At 38.7% G+C, this 15,759-nt stretch overlaps 1 protein-coding gene across 2 annotated transcripts in view; it reads left to right on the top strand.

Moving 5' to 3' along the window:
* Window positions 1-15,759, top strand: part of Lar (tyrosine-protein phosphatase Lar) — an 80,953-nt gene that overhangs the window by 15,916 nt on the left and 49,278 nt on the right. For both annotated transcript variants that reach the window (XM_065492433.1, XM_065492434.1), the window contains exon 2: window positions 15,548-15,611. The gene's annotated coding sequence lies outside the window, so the exon portion shown is untranslated. The remainder of the gene's footprint in view (window positions 1-15,547; window positions 15,612-15,759) is intronic.

Consider the following 15,759-nt stretch of genomic DNA (forward strand, 5'->3'; position numbering starts at 1 on the left):
CGGGTGAAAGAGCGACGGGTTTAATTGGCCTGGAAAATGGCATTTCATCAATGTCCATTAGCGCAGAGTTCATTGCAAAAGGTGCTTCGTCAGAATGCTCAATTTGTTTGCACTTTTGCTACGTGCACTTGATTTGCATAGCTAAACATTGCATTTCAAGCTGATCAAAGGGCTCTCTTTTAGATGAAAGGCTTCATTTGCGCAACACAAAATATGAACTTAACTTATAATTGCATGAACGAGGAAACTTTTGAACTCTTATGCTAATATGATTAAGTGATTAATATGTTACATAGAATAAAAGATAAAAGCCAAAGGAGCGCTCTTTCCTGTGTTTATAATGCTCTTCCCCCTTCGTGACAGTATTTTTAATGAGTTGTTATGTGAAACACAAATATCGGTAGAGAGCAGCTTTTTATTTTAACTAAACCTACTTAGTTCCTAAATTACGAGAACAAATGCTAAAATTATTTAAAATGTTGTTCAGTGAATATTTAAGTCCCAGCAAATGAATATATTATTTTTAAAGTAGAAAATGCTGCATATATTTTAATTGGGCGTAGGTGGGTGTATGCTAGAAAAAAAATAAAAATCTGGAAACATCAGGCCAATATATTGGCGAGGAAAGTATCAAAGGAAAACCGTGCAAGCGCCATCTAGGAAGATAGATAGGACAAAAATAAACCATAAAGTGATTTAAGTCACAAAGAACGCACTCTCAAAACTCCAGCAGACATTTCGTGCATAGTTGTTTATTTTGTTTTTGCTCTGAAACTCCAACTACTAATGATTTCACCATGGGCAAAAAGTAAAGTTACTCTACAATTGCAAAAGATACGAACACACGATTAAGAACCATGTCTGTATATGTCGCATCAAAAGCTGGTGAAATTCCTGAAGCGATTTTCGCTGCTGTTCATCCCATTGTGACAAATTGCCTCCCATGAGCAGTAATTCGCTTGCAGGCCGACTGAAATACACTAATGGCTCGTAGGCGATAACCCTGCACGGTCGTGTCCAGCAGGATCCGCCCCTGCCCCGGCCGTAATGGCCACTCGTGTGTGCCGCTGCCACCACACAATAACACGTGGTGCGACAGAGACAAGTCCGCCAGCCTTCCTGCCCCCAACAAAGTCCCTTCGCCGGGGCCAATGATCTGAATAGTGGCTGCTGGCCCCACTGCCATATATTTCTCGCCGACGTAAATATTTGGCCGGCGTTTTAAATTCCGATCGGCGCAGCATCAGGCGGACATAAATCTTGAGAGCAGCTTCTTTTGCTTGCACAGCTCTTTCTCTCTGGGGAAAGAATGAACCACCTGATGTCCGAGCAGGTATAAACCGCCTTTCTTATCTCCAGCTCGAATCTCTGGTGGTTTTGCACCTCAAAGAGCGTAGACCCGCGGCTATTTACTCACCGTGTGTGCCGTGTTAAATGCGATACCATCTCTTAATTTCGACGAAACTCCTTCTTGCCCCGCCCTTTTATCTATATCATCTTGCATGTTTGAGGTGTTGTATATTAGGCTTTTTATTTTTTATGCTTTTTGGTGTGTAAAATTTGAGTCCATAAATTTAATTTATTAATCAGATCATAGTTTCTTTTTGTATTCTGATAAAAGAATGAAACTTAAAAATGAACAGTTGGAATCTGTAAAAATTAATACTTTTAGAGGAAAGCGGTCCATGGAAAAAAACGAGGGAGATTCATAAAAAGCTCTTGATATACTTGGTTTTTGAGGATAGCGTCATAAATCTATCAGTCACCTGAAAGTAAGCTCCAAAGCCTTCTAGCAATCGTTATTTTTTTTAAGAGAGAAAAAGCTCTTCTCAAGACAAAACCATATACAATATGATAGATAAGAGGAACGGCTTTAAAAACTCATTGAATAAAGGTTTTAAAAGTAATGAATATAAAAGTCAACATTCATATAAGGCAAATGATAGATCATATTTTTATTATTCCACAAATTATTACGTCATCTTATTATTCTGCAATTAATCCAAGCAGTGCTTGATGCTGGATCTTAAATTACCGAAATAGTTGACTGCTGCCCTATCATTGTCCTTGAAAATATAATGTTTCTCGCCAAAATATAATCAATATCTTTCTCCTTTACGTAAACATTTTTTTTATTTTTGGTCTATGATTGCTGCTATGAAACAAGAGATTGGAACTCATCGTTCAGCACCGGCGTTGGAAATATGTTAACATATCTCCCTTACAGCAGCAGTTGAATAACAATTTGGGCTATACCGATCGATCGATTATTCACGAATCCATCCGTTGTCTGTTCCTTGATGGAATAAAAATCAATCAACGTCAAATTTTGACAGCAGACGTGATACCATTTATTGACATATTCAAACACGAATTTTCTAAATTTCGCCCTGCCAGATGCGAATAAACGATTAGGGAAATTTGCAAAATTAAACACATCCTGCCACAGCTATTATACGAAACACCAGAAAAACCCTTATTCAAAATTGAAAGTGAATCACTCACGCCACTACATTTGCTTTTAATCGAATCATACTACTGTTATGTCAAAAAAGCGGCTGCGCTTGTCGCAATTAGTGGATTCATTTGATCAAACCCGTAAAAGACCACCCGTTTCGTTCGTTCGCTCGTTCAAAGCATCGAATTTTGCGCCGTGCTGCAATAAAACTAATAAAGCACCACTCTTGACAGGCGCAATTCATACAGCCACCGCGCGCGTGCAAAAGACGAAAATAAAACAACGCTACTGGCAGAGCAAAAAATTATATCGTCACGCACGAAATGCAGGCAGCCGAGTATGAGAGGCGGAAAATAGAGGTGAGTGCAGTCCCGAGTGGAACGCGAAGCGACGTTTTCATCGCGTTGTCTCCGACTGGGAGAGTCCGCCGCTTTAAGGTCAGTGCGTGTGCGAGTGGAGCTGGATCGTTAGCGATCACCGAGTGACAGGTGTGCGAGTGCGGAATTGGGCTATGATACTCTCCTTATCGGATCTGGAGGAAAGCCAGCGTCGCTGACACGTGAGAGCCAGATTATCAGGCTGATTTGAATTTTATTTTATTTTTTTATTATATCAACCACTGCGGCTGTAAATCTCTGCTTTTATTGCAAGAAAATGACCCTAAGAGACAAAGGACTCGAATTACTTTGGCCCATGTAATAAAAAAGCCGAGGGATTTAAACATCCGAATTATAAAACGCGTTTTAGTTGTTGTCTTGGTCTTGGATAGTTAGTCAATTACATTTTATTTAATAGTAAGCTTTTTAAGATTAATAGAAAGATAATTTTAAGTGCCTTGTGTGCATCAAAACAACTCTACACAAACTCTTCTAATTTAAAACGCGAAATATTTATTTTATATTAGTGTTCAGGATATTTTCAGAATTTTGTACGCAAAAATACGAAATAAAATTCAATACTCAAATATTTTCTTCTATTATTAGACATCCAAAATTAGATTGATTCAGAAACCAATAAATAAAAATTTTGAATATTGCATCTGTAATATTTTCATTATATTAAAGCCTGTTTTTTATCAGAAGATCCAACCAAAAAAAAAAATCGAATGTTTGAGTAAGAAAACAAAGAATCAAGAGTGCAAGATAGCAAACAAAACACTGCGAAATTCACGTAAACGAGCATCCAGGTGTGGGAGGGTCGGGAAATGTTTTCAGAGCGTAATATTAAATGAGGCTGCCAGTTAAAAAGCAATTTCTCAGCACAGCAGTCAGGTCACTTGGAAATTCAATTTGACACGTTTCTCACGGGCGGCGTCTCGCGTCAGTTTCATTAACCCATCCGCCTATCGCAGCCCAAGCACCAAAAAGGCCTTGGATGGAGATGTGAGCTGTCGGAAAGTGAAATTCGCTCGAAATTCATTTCAATTCAAAATCAATATATTTGTTGCGTTAGAGTGTTACGCAAAGAAATTAGTTTAATTGATTTTTCAAATTTTAAATTATGTGGAATTTTTAGTTCTTCAGAATCAAAAAGGCAGGAATTCGGGAAAATTAATCTTTTGCAAACTGGAATAATTTCCACAAGCAAATATACATTTTCCTTGAACGCAAACAAAATAGATTGCGGGGAAGTGGTTTGGATCGCGCAGCTCCTTTTAAGGCTTCTGTGCCCACCGACAGGCAGAGTCACTTTTTCTTTTCTTTCTTTCCTCCCTTCCTTCCTTACTTGCCGACCTGACACCGCAGAAAAGCAATTTAGCGAGCGCGCAATAAAAGTTTCATTCACTGCCCGCTTTTGTAATTATAATTGCGTTTATATACGTATTTCAATTGGCCGAGCATCGCAGGGGCGAAATTGCTTTTCTCTCTCGCCCGCTTGACAAGGAAGCAGCTTCTGGTCTTTTGAAACGATACGCCCTCCATTATTTCCTCGGTGCTCGCGCATCACTCGGGCAAAATGAATGTCAAAAAGCGGAATTGCAGCCGGGCGGAGAATTTTGAGCAGCTTTGTGTGCCTGGCGAAAAGGAGAAAAGTCAACTGACTGAGTCGTGCGTCAAAGATTCGCCTCCGCAACCTGCGGGCGATTAAACTCCGCTTGTCTTGAGAGTAGCAAGCGCTGCATGCTTTTTATTTCTGCTACCGCCCGAGAGAAGAGGGGATAAAAAATTGCGTCGGTGGCGAGGACAAAATTATTATTTTGGCCAAATGGAAAGGAGGCTGTCGAGTGAGAGAGAAAAAAGAATGTTCAGGCCGGCTAATAAATGGCTCGAACCGAGCAGCCGGGATTACATTAGTGCACTCGGCTGCTGGCCTACTTATTGAAGTGGAGCTAATAAAATGAATGCCGCCTGCGAGAGCTAGCTGCCGGGTCGCGCGTTTGTTTAATAAAATATATAGGGTGAAACTGCCTGCCTCCCCGCAATTGGGCTGCACAATATTGAGTTTAATTAAAAAATCTCATCGCAAGTGTCGCATCCTGCAGAGGGGGAGAGAATAATACGGTTGACGCGGATTTCCACAGTGTTATCGTGGCTCTCAGCCTCTCTGCAGAGGTATTTTTGTTTTCATTGCTCTCACGAGGCTTTAAACTTTCCAAAGCCTGGGAATTGCCTACTAATTTCAGAGAGAAAGATGTTGCCATTCTTGAAATAATTTTGTATCATGCAAACCGATCCACCCAAATGGGGAGGTATTTTAAACTCATGATTCATGATTATTTGGAATAAAATTGTGAATTTATTCAAAATATGTGTCGTAATTCAGAATTTCATTTCATTATAAATTTACGATACGAGTTAAACGTTGTGCTTATTTTTTATTCTGACCGTATAAGAACCCAATATTTGATGGGTGAGATATTTGTAAAAAAATTAAAAATCGCGTTTTTCAAAATTGATTATTTCGTATACGCAAGCGAAACAAAGTTCAAAATTTCCTGACAAGTTAAAAATTGTCTCATGAGTATTTCAAATTTTTCAAAAATGGTGGTTTTAAAATAACGATAATATCCCTAATTTAAAAAATCCACAATGAATTTTAAACGTGACTAATGACCTTAAATTTAGTGATAATTTTTTTATACATTTTGTCTTTAAATCTCGACGAAAGGAATCCCATGCACTTCTAAATTTTGAAATTGGACCACTAAGAGATGAATTTACGATATTGCAACCTTATTAATTGTTCTCCAAAATGTCCATTTAATCCGAAAAATAAAAATTTGGATGGAATTAAAATTTTACAGATTATTTTTAAGTAGACTATTAAGTGGTGTGATATTCGTGTATTTTCTTGACTTGACCCGTGCCTTTCGCTCAATAATGAAAACTCATATTATGATTAAATTACACATGCAATTTTTATAATTATAGTTGTGCAACCTCTCTCTTTTCTCCTTACTTCCTTGAACACAAAATTGCGCATATTGAAATAGTCTGTTGATTACTTAAATGGATGTTTGATATTTTAAAAATACAATTTTAATGATGCCAGGCGTTGAAGTTTCGTACCGATTTTGAGACCAAGCAAGACGCAGAGGTCTTTGAAAAGACAAAGCAGGTTGGACAAGGCAGCTGGAGCGCGTTGTTTCCCCGAGTGTTGACACAAAACAACGTCTTTTGCTCGCTCGTCGCATTGTCGGCGTCATTACAGTTGTGAGAGAGTGAGTGTGAACTTTAGAGAGAGGCTCAGAGTGTGTGTGTGTGTCGTCGCAAGCAGAGCAGGCCAGCAGCCCCGCCGCCAAAGTTCACTCGGCGCTATTTAAGAAGATTAACAGCAGCGGAGAAGAGAGCAATCGCACAATGCGTCTCGTAATGGGCGCAACAAAAGCTCCTCTCGACCGTTTCCATTCGTTTTCCCAGCGCGATGCTCCACTCCACTCCCGCGAGCAGCCAGCCAGCCAGCCCTGGCGGTTTATTAATAAACAACGTGCCTGCAGCACTATTCTTGCCTTGTCCGCTAAGTAATTGAGTTTTGTTCTCCTTTACTCGTCGCCTGCCGCCTGTTCACCGTTTTTGCCAATGCTGCTGGTAGCACAATTAAATTATGACTCTGCTTCACATGCTGATAAAAACATGAGCTGAACAGACTGCTTTTAATTTTTCATGACGCTGCATTTATTTGAAATTTATGCAGCGTATACTTTTCACAAATTGCATCTATTTATAGACGTGTTGGGGTTGCAAATTAATAAAAGACTCAAGCAATTATTTTAAGCTCTCCAATTTATAAACTGCCCCAAGTGACGAATTTCTGTGCTATTAATAGAAGACAATCATACGCCACGTTGCAAAAACATTATTTCTCGTTTTCGTCATTTCTTCATTCTGACATGGTATCCAATGGTTAATCATGAATATTTTGAGTCAAACGACAAAAACATGCATTCAAAATTGTGTGCCATAATTATACAAAATAATAAATATGTTAAAAACAAAACTAATTTGGATATCTATCACTGTCTAAGTTAATGCAAGATACGCGATATTACCGGTGGAAAAACATGAAACGTGAAAAATATGTTGTATTAGTGGTTTTATGGACGGTTTTTGTGCAAAAGACCTGTGGGGGATTTAAAAAAATAAACCCTGGATTTAAAATGAATTAAATGTTCTACCTCACTTTTAATCATTATAATGCAAATATGATTTTTTAATCAATGGAATGAATGATTATAGCTCAACCGTGAAATTTGCGTTCAATGCCTGAGCAGTGGCCATATTTGCGCGACTGTTTTTTTTAGTGTTGATATTATTATCAGATTTTCACTGGTTGCAGAGAATGTATTATATATTTTTCACATTCTCATATAATTATTATATTCGAAAATTGATAGATTTTTCATTGCCAAGGTTTTCAATTTTTTAATAGTTCGTTCCATAGAATCAAATCTTTTTTAACTCAATAGACAAAGCTACTATTATATCCCTTTTGACCCCGTTTGATTGAAAACTGATCCGTTGACTTTGAAATTTGACTGTATACTGATGAAAAAGAGATGAAAAGTAGCACTGACATAAAAGTTTTGTGCTCTCTCGGCTCTCGATGGGCGCGTTAAAGCCATTGCGTCGAGTGGCGCACGCCACCCTTTTGTCTCGAGTGTCGCAATTCAGCCGGTGCGGTCCGTCACGAGGGGTGCGTTGCTAAACGACTTTTGGTCACAAAGAGCGGCAAAACGGGCTCTTTGAATTCAATCGTTGTACCGACACGCTCAAACAGACACACTATATATTTAGCTTTGTGCTTTGATTTACTTTGTTACGACCGTGCTGTGGAATGCCGCGATTATCAGGTTTGGTTTTTATTCCGTAGCCACGGCTGGAAGGCAATTATTGTTTCTCTCGTTCGCATGTAAACAGCAGGTAAACAGGTATCAAAAAACGAATGGAGTGAAGCTTTTATCTGACCCACTTGTTTACTGCGCTTGCTGCTCTATATATTTTTAACGATTTTTTGTTTAAAATGCGTCGGAAAAGCGGATGAAAAGTGTGGCACTCCCAATCTGATTTCGGATTCATTTCTAGCTTTTTAGACGGGATATATTTCATTTATTTGTCACTTCATATTCATACCGAAAATATTAAACCTTTTACCCTGAGAACTCAAGTAGAAAGCGAGTCTCGTGATTCGTGGGCGAATAAATAATGGAAAATGCAACTCGACAGAATATTCCAGCGCCGAGAAACTTAGGGCGGCGTCCTGATGCCAATGCATTCAACACGTTCGTCGACTTTTGACACGCGATGTAATAAAAGTCGGTGTCGATATTACCCCTGGCAATCCTGAAATTGATGATAGCGCGGAAACAACGAAAGAGCGTCCCTCCCTCCCTTTATTTTCACCGCAGGACTGTATGCCATGATCATTACGCATTTATAATCTCTGTGGAAATGAATGCTCGGCTGAAAGTTATTGCTTCTCAGTCGGTTGATCTGCCTGCATTCCGTTCCGAGCGAATATTAAGCAGCAAAGCCGTTTTCCGCGCGCACAGGCACGAATGACGAGTGTGTGTGTGTGTTTGTGTATATCGATGTTGTGAATGGCAATATTCATTTCGTGCTGCAAAGCCGACCGAGCATTCACTGTAATGAAATCTAGGTGCACTGAGCAGGTCTCGTAGGGATGCATAAAATATGCATGAGTTTGTGCAGCTCACAACCGCAACGGGGCAACAGACCAGGGCCTTCTCCAAACGGTCCCGAAATGATATCAAAATTTGAGTGGTCGTTGAGTTAAACTGACAGAAAAATTATAAATGATGATATCGATTAAGTTATTAGGAATAAGAGTGTATTAGAAACTTCGGACAAGAATTTGACATCGGAATTTGACTAAATTTATATTCAACGGACGACCTTTTTTAAACTTAACACAAATATTGGAGTAAAAATTCATATTTTATATAGTTAACATACTTTTTTAAATTTGGCACCCTGTGATGATCAAGATTTATTAATATTCTCACGATTGTTGATAAATATATATTTATATTAAGAATTTTCTAGTCGAAGTTATTCTGGATTTTGGTTTTTTAGAAAGCAATTCATATTATTTTGCAGTAAAAACAAATTTTTTATTTATAAATATGAAAATATTGACAGAAGTACAGATTTTTTTGCATCTCAAATCAAATTTATGCGTATTTTCTGGATTTAATTTCCTCCAAAAGTATCCGACTCCGTAACTTTTAGCGTACAAATTAAGCTCTAGCTGATTTTAAACCTCGCTTTTTACTGATACAAAGTTCAGTAAAAATAGACAGCTAAATAAAGTTCGTATTATGTCTTAAAAAAGAAGCTAAAATGTGCCACCAATTTAAATAATTTGAAAAACAGACAAATTTGAGCTTGTGTTACGTTTGATCCGTTTGATTTAAATTAAAACGCCTTTTTATCTCAATTCCAATCCGATACCAAAGCGCACACTCTGCTTTTTCCACTTTGCGAGCAAAGCAAACTTGGCAAGCTTTGGCGGAGAATTAATATTCCCGGCAATGCACGGCACGCATAAACATTTCGCCGGAATCTAATTTAAAATTCACTTTATGCTCCACTTGGCCCGGCAGACAGAGCAAAAAGCCGAACAAGTTGCCACTCCAACCGAGCTTTAGGACGAGTTATTCGCCAGCCATATTTCCGAGCCAATCCCCCGTCGTAGCTCGTGCAGGATTTGCCCTCTCTGAATGTATTCGTAATAACAGACGTGCGCGCTTTTTTCCATTCCCGTCTCGTCGTTCACCGCCGCTTATACACCATTATATTCGCGAATCGATCCGAGTGCGAACAAAAATTACGCGACGTCCGGTCGCAACTCTCGGGAGGAGCGAAATCGAAGAATGCTGTTTGCAGTCCCCTGCCGATAAAAACAAAAAGCGCCATGTGTGTGTGTTTTGCAATCACTCCGCAGAGGAGGCAAACCTTGGAGTGCTCTACTAATCGCGAAATCGTGACCGCCAACCATAAAGCGGAATTAGAAAGATTATCGGACGCCGCTCCTTTTTCAAACCCGTGTCCCTCACACTTGACCTATTTTGTTACGTAAGGTGGATTAATTTTAGACTTGGTAAAACTCGCAACTCTTGCTTCATTTCCTACATTTAAATTTCTGGTTTTGTTGCTTGATATTTGATAGAATCCTTCTATCATTTTTGAGAAATGTGTAAGAGTGTGGTAATTTGGAAAGGTTTTGACAAATAAAAAAAGAAAAATGCTAATGTACGTAATGAATAAGAATGTTAAATCGGGTGCTTTCTTTATTAAAATTTCAGGAGGAGGTTGAAAAGGGCGTAGGCGCACCAGGAGAGACCAAACTAGTTGAGCAGTGTGTGATTTTTTTTCTCTTCCGACCTGTAATGCCCATAAAAACTCATGCTTTTTCAAGTTTCATTGATTTCAAATTTTATGAAAACGAGGAGGAACAAAATTCTGACATTTCACGCACAGATTTGCGTGTGCCTTTGTTCGTAGGATTTCATTTTTTTATTTACGTCCATGAAAAACACCACAAATTGCTTAAATTGATTTTGGATTTCAACTGAATTTTTTCTGCTTTTATCACAAGATGGCTTTCTCGTTTCATAAATTTACGCTATGAAATACGTGAAATAACGGCTGTGAAAAGGATATTATTTTTTCGAGTTCTACAAATGTGCCGCATATAATAATTAAAAAATTATTAATTTTGGACTTTTTCAGTTTAGCTTTTATTCCTTTTTATTTCCTGAAATTAAAATTGAAACCAGTTGTTGCCTTTTTGATCTCACATTCGATAAAATTTTGAAGTTTAAGACTCTCTCAATAATTAATCGGGAATAAGCTGATGGAGTCCGATACCGACTGGAAAAAATACCAGAGCCGCTGACCTATGCACAATCAAAGAGTGCTGCTGACAGCCCTTTCAGAGCTGCAAAATCCAATTTTCCGTTGCGTTAACAATGCCCGTCATCACAATAGCGTAAATTCTTGACCGTAACGTGATGAGCCTCTCTGCTGCAAACGCAACCTTGGTAGTAGAATGCTTTACTTTTGTTCCTCGTCATTTGCGATTTATGAAGTGCGGCCGCTATGCGCATCAGGGAGAGAAAGAGTAGGAAAAAACGGCGTTGGCCTAGATTCGCAACTGGCCGGTCACCAACCTGTTTTCTCTCGGCGCAAGGGGCGTGCAAACAGTGGTGCAGCGCGCGTGCATAAGCACCAGTCACCACTTTAAACGAGAACGCAAGGCGCGTGCAGGCTTTTTGCTTCACACACTTGGTCGCCCGGTTGCATACATCCCTCTTCCAATGCATCCACTGACTGAGCAAGGATGAAATGCTTTGAAACTCACTGCACAGCGGGAGCGAAGTGCTACCGTTTGCATTTTGAAAGGAAGACAGAGTGCTGTGATTTTACAAGGTCTATACGGGAATCAATTGTGCGTGGCATAGATTGTGGAGAGTGATGAAAGCGTGTGCATTAAATTTTGAATAAATGTAAAAAGGTGTTCATTACTTGATACATTTGCAGGTGCTTTTATTAAAATTAAAATTTCAATTCCTTGCAGCTACTCGGTTCAGTCTTGCTTCTGCTCTCTGCAACTTTCTTGCAGAAATGTTGCACCGAATTGTGATTTAGCGCTGTAACGTAAATAATGAGGGTGGGAATTTCAGACTATTTTCGTTTTGAGCTGCAAAGAGTTTTAGATTATATTCAGCGCACAGCAAAAAATGTTCAGTTGTCTAATGTTTGTAACCATATTCAATTAAAAGTATAGTCTTAATTTATATGAAATTCAAAAGACCAACCCTCTATTCTAACTGACTGAAACCCAATTTTAGAACCTAATTTCGCCCACCATGTTTTTCCTATTTTACATACAATTAAAAAAATCGATTTCTACTTCATTAAATATTTAAGTCCACGTTGATGAAAGAAAACTTCTAAACGTCTGTAAACAAACTTTCGTATTCTTTCTGCTGGAGGCTGCTTCAAATTAAAAGGCAAAACTAAATAATTAATTTAAATTAGCTGCTTCAAAAGTTTTCATTCTAATTAATGCGATGCTTCTTCTGTTCCCATATAACCAGCTGTTGTATATTACACAGCTCATGGCGCAAATTGGCAAAGAAGAGCAAAAGCTCTGCAGCAGCCGTCCTACATGCAATATTAATTAACAAACTTTTTAACCGGAGCCCGATAGCTAATTAATTCAAGAGTCTTTTTTGCACGGAGCCAATTAAAGCGAAACACGACAGTTCGAATCTGCAATAATACCATATTCTCATTCGTTTTTCGGATTTTAACTAGCATCTCGCCCGCGACTGAGCAAATAAGGCAGGATTACTGGGCCGCCGGCCAGTTTGGCGGAGATTTTTTCCATTTGCAAAGTGCACGCCTATCCTTTTCTTTCTGCTAATGACAACCGAGGGCAAGCGGGCGAAAATCGATCGTGCACGCGGCCAATCACTGCTGCTCGCATTCACACACTAACTCACCTTCGTCTTCCTCCTCCTCCTTTCCACGGCCGCGCCGGTGTCAGACACTTTGATATTGTAATTTCGCTCGCGAGAGATGCTATCTTTTTAATTTCCTCGTCTAATCACGCTCGCTCACCCGGCCTCCCTCCACTCGAGTGCACTCCAAATTTGCCTACTCGGCTCCGTTCCGTTTTCCCACACTTGGAACTCTAAGCTAAAACACAATACTTATCTGACGAAAAATCAGGATGCCGTCAGATAAATAATAAAAGTCATGCAACAAAAAAACAGCAAGGTTTCCAGAGAGATCTGTAAAGAATACATTTTTTTTCAAGTGATAAGAGCTGTCATAGTTCCAGATTTTCTTGGGTTTTAAAATAAATTATGTAACTAACTCACTGTTTGATGGTTGTTTCCATGCATTTATTGATTTTACTGAGAGGTTTTGCGTTTCTGCCTTCAATTTCTTTTCACAAGAAAAGATCGAAATGCTTTAAACCTATATTCCAGGAAAATTGTCTCAAAACTGAAAACATTCCATATCCAATGTTATATACCGTACCATATTCAAAGATAAGAATATTTCGGATAAAAATTGGCAAAATTCTCCATTATCTAAATTTTATATTCTAAATTTTCATCCTATTGAAAAAAAACTTACTTGTAAGATATGGTTCATTAAACTTTCCAGCATTGCGTAGAGTAAACGCTCCCTCCTCTTATTGTTATCAAACAATCCAACGTCCACAATTTCCATTACGCCAAAACAAGGCGGGCACTTTTGTCACGAAATGAAATCTCTGTTTGTGAAACAGCCGTCTGGCAGAATAGTAAAAAAGGCGGCACAGGAGGCACTGCACCTTCATTTCCTCCTGGGAGCCGTGCATACCATTCCTCGACCGCACTCGGAATTACGTTCGCTCGGTCAAATTTGCGAGCAATCTCAGCGCGAATCAATAAGGGCGCTCGGCGGCACGAAAATCGTCGCCGCGCCGCTCGCGCGCGATACAAAACCGAATTACGGCCACGTATGCGGCGCACGGCAGCTCATAAATCTTAATTAATTATTATGATAAATTCCAAGCTGCTGCTGCAAAGTTGTTTTGCCTCGCGACCACGTGTTGTGAGGCTCAACAGCTAAATTACTGCCTGCTGATAATGCGCCGACACAATAATAATTGTTGCCCGCGGCCAGGACGAGGCTGCATGGTAAGCGGCCATAAATTCACTTATGCAACCTGCCTCGCTGCTGCTGGGCACGTGTACGATTTTTCATTAGCTGCCTTCCCATTCCGCAAAACACACAGAAGGCATTCCTCATAATGCCAGCCGGCGGAAATCGACTCTGGGCGTCACGTGAAAGAGAGAGAAAGAAAAACACTTGTTAATCATGCTTTATAAACACATTGTTAAAGGTAGGGATGATACCTTGACATCTCCAGCAGAGATGATGGCCGGCAACATTATTTGATTCAAGTCTAATCAGTCTGGTCATTTATTATAAAATTTTTGCATTAATAGTTAACTAATATTCATGCAGAAACAATTAGTCAAATTTTATAAATTTGTTTAAAACCATGCAATTAAAAAAGCGAGTGACTAAACACCATGCATGTGATCAAAAAGGCCAAATTATCATTCCTTTGTGCGATCATGTCATTTTAATTTTTAGGGCTGGACACAATTTCAAAAATAAACTGTCAAGAAGTATTTTTAACTCTGTTTTGTTTTTTCATTTTCTATTTCATCAAGAGAAACGAAAAATATCAATTCCTTGAAAATTATTTATTTTTACAACACGTAAAAAGAGTTAATCGCCAAATTAAAACACTAATTTTTTATTAAATATGCTTCCTTCGAGTTAGTTGTCGCGGTTTTAAACAAAGTTTCATCGTTCATATCACGATTAATTGAGGATACGCAGTGCTGAAGTTCATTCGTCTATGGCAGTATTTGCACTCACTGTCCTCTCCCGCGCAGCAGTTTTTCATATTAAATTGTGATAAAGAACTGTTACAAGCGTGTCTCGTGAAAATGTGCCTGTCAGCAAAACAGCGCCTTTTCACAGATGGGGTGGCGAAAACTTGGATCAATTTTATGTCGCCATAACTTACTCAAAGGAATCAATAGCCAAAAGTGCAACTTTCAAAATAAGTTGTTGTCTGCTAATTTGAGCTTCAATCTGGATTTTATCAATAATGAAAAATCTTTTTAGAGTGGTCTTTTAACTAGTGAAAATTTTGTATTTCTAAACGTACGATCCACACTTTTATTTGAATGATGCAAATGAAATTAAATCGAATATTCTAAAAATATGAAATGAAGACTTTAATCAAAAATTTTATTTTTCAATAATTTCAGCTCACATTTTTTATTTGGATTCTTAGCAATTTTAATATTTGAGATTTCTCTCTTAATTATTTTAGCTATTAACTCTTTTCACTTCAATTTGTCATAACAATTGAATGGTTTTCTCACGAATTACAGATGTTTCGATTTAGAACACAACTAAAATTTCAAATTTTTGTTGCATATGTTATTATTTGTCTAGATGAGGCAATGTGTGGGGCAGAGTTTCCCTGCAGAACGCTTACAAACAATATAGATATTAATTAGTAAATTTCGGGCAGTGAAAATAGCAACTCATTGATCATCAACGTCCGCAAATTTGGAGTTCAAATTATCGGCCAGGTTCATGTGCGACAAAAACATGCATCGGTGTTAACTCTGAAGCGATGCATGGACGATTAATAACGCGCTGCTTTCACCACAGCGTGACCCGTGGGTTATCTATCGAAATACACATATCTGTTAAAATTATTCGTGCAAACTAATTATCATATGAACACACACTCAATGTCATCATATCTAACTCAAATATGAAGGTTCGATTTGATTACGCTGGCCGTTGCAGCAGCTGAAATCGATATGCAAAAAACAAACACGAGCAGAATCTGCTGCATATAATTAGTTGGGCATACATTTCACAGGGTATTAATAATCCCCAATTCAATTGATGTACATACAATTTCATCGACTGTATTATCCTGTTTCCAAACATTCAACTCGGCATGAAAAAATTTAAAGCTCAATGTTTTCCTTTGTGGTTTTACGAACGATATCCTTGTCTGTTCCAGTTTGGAAAGCCAACGCTGGTGCCAGTAGCAGATCATTTCTGGGAACAGGAATCCACTCCAAATTGTAAGTATCTCCTCTTTTGGTGCGGATAGGACAAACCGCCGGCGCAAAAAGGCTTTAAAACGGAAACTTTGTCACGCGGGAAACGATTCTCAGAGGCTGAGAGGAAAAATGAGCCCGCCACTCGGGTGAATCTCTAAAGCTCGAGTAG

This window comes from Cloeon dipterum, chromosome X, assembly GCF_949628265.1.
Source record: "Cloeon dipterum chromosome X, ieCloDipt1.1, whole genome shotgun sequence".
Taxonomy (NCBI): Eukaryota; Metazoa; Arthropoda; class Insecta; order Ephemeroptera; family Baetidae; genus Cloeon; species Cloeon dipterum.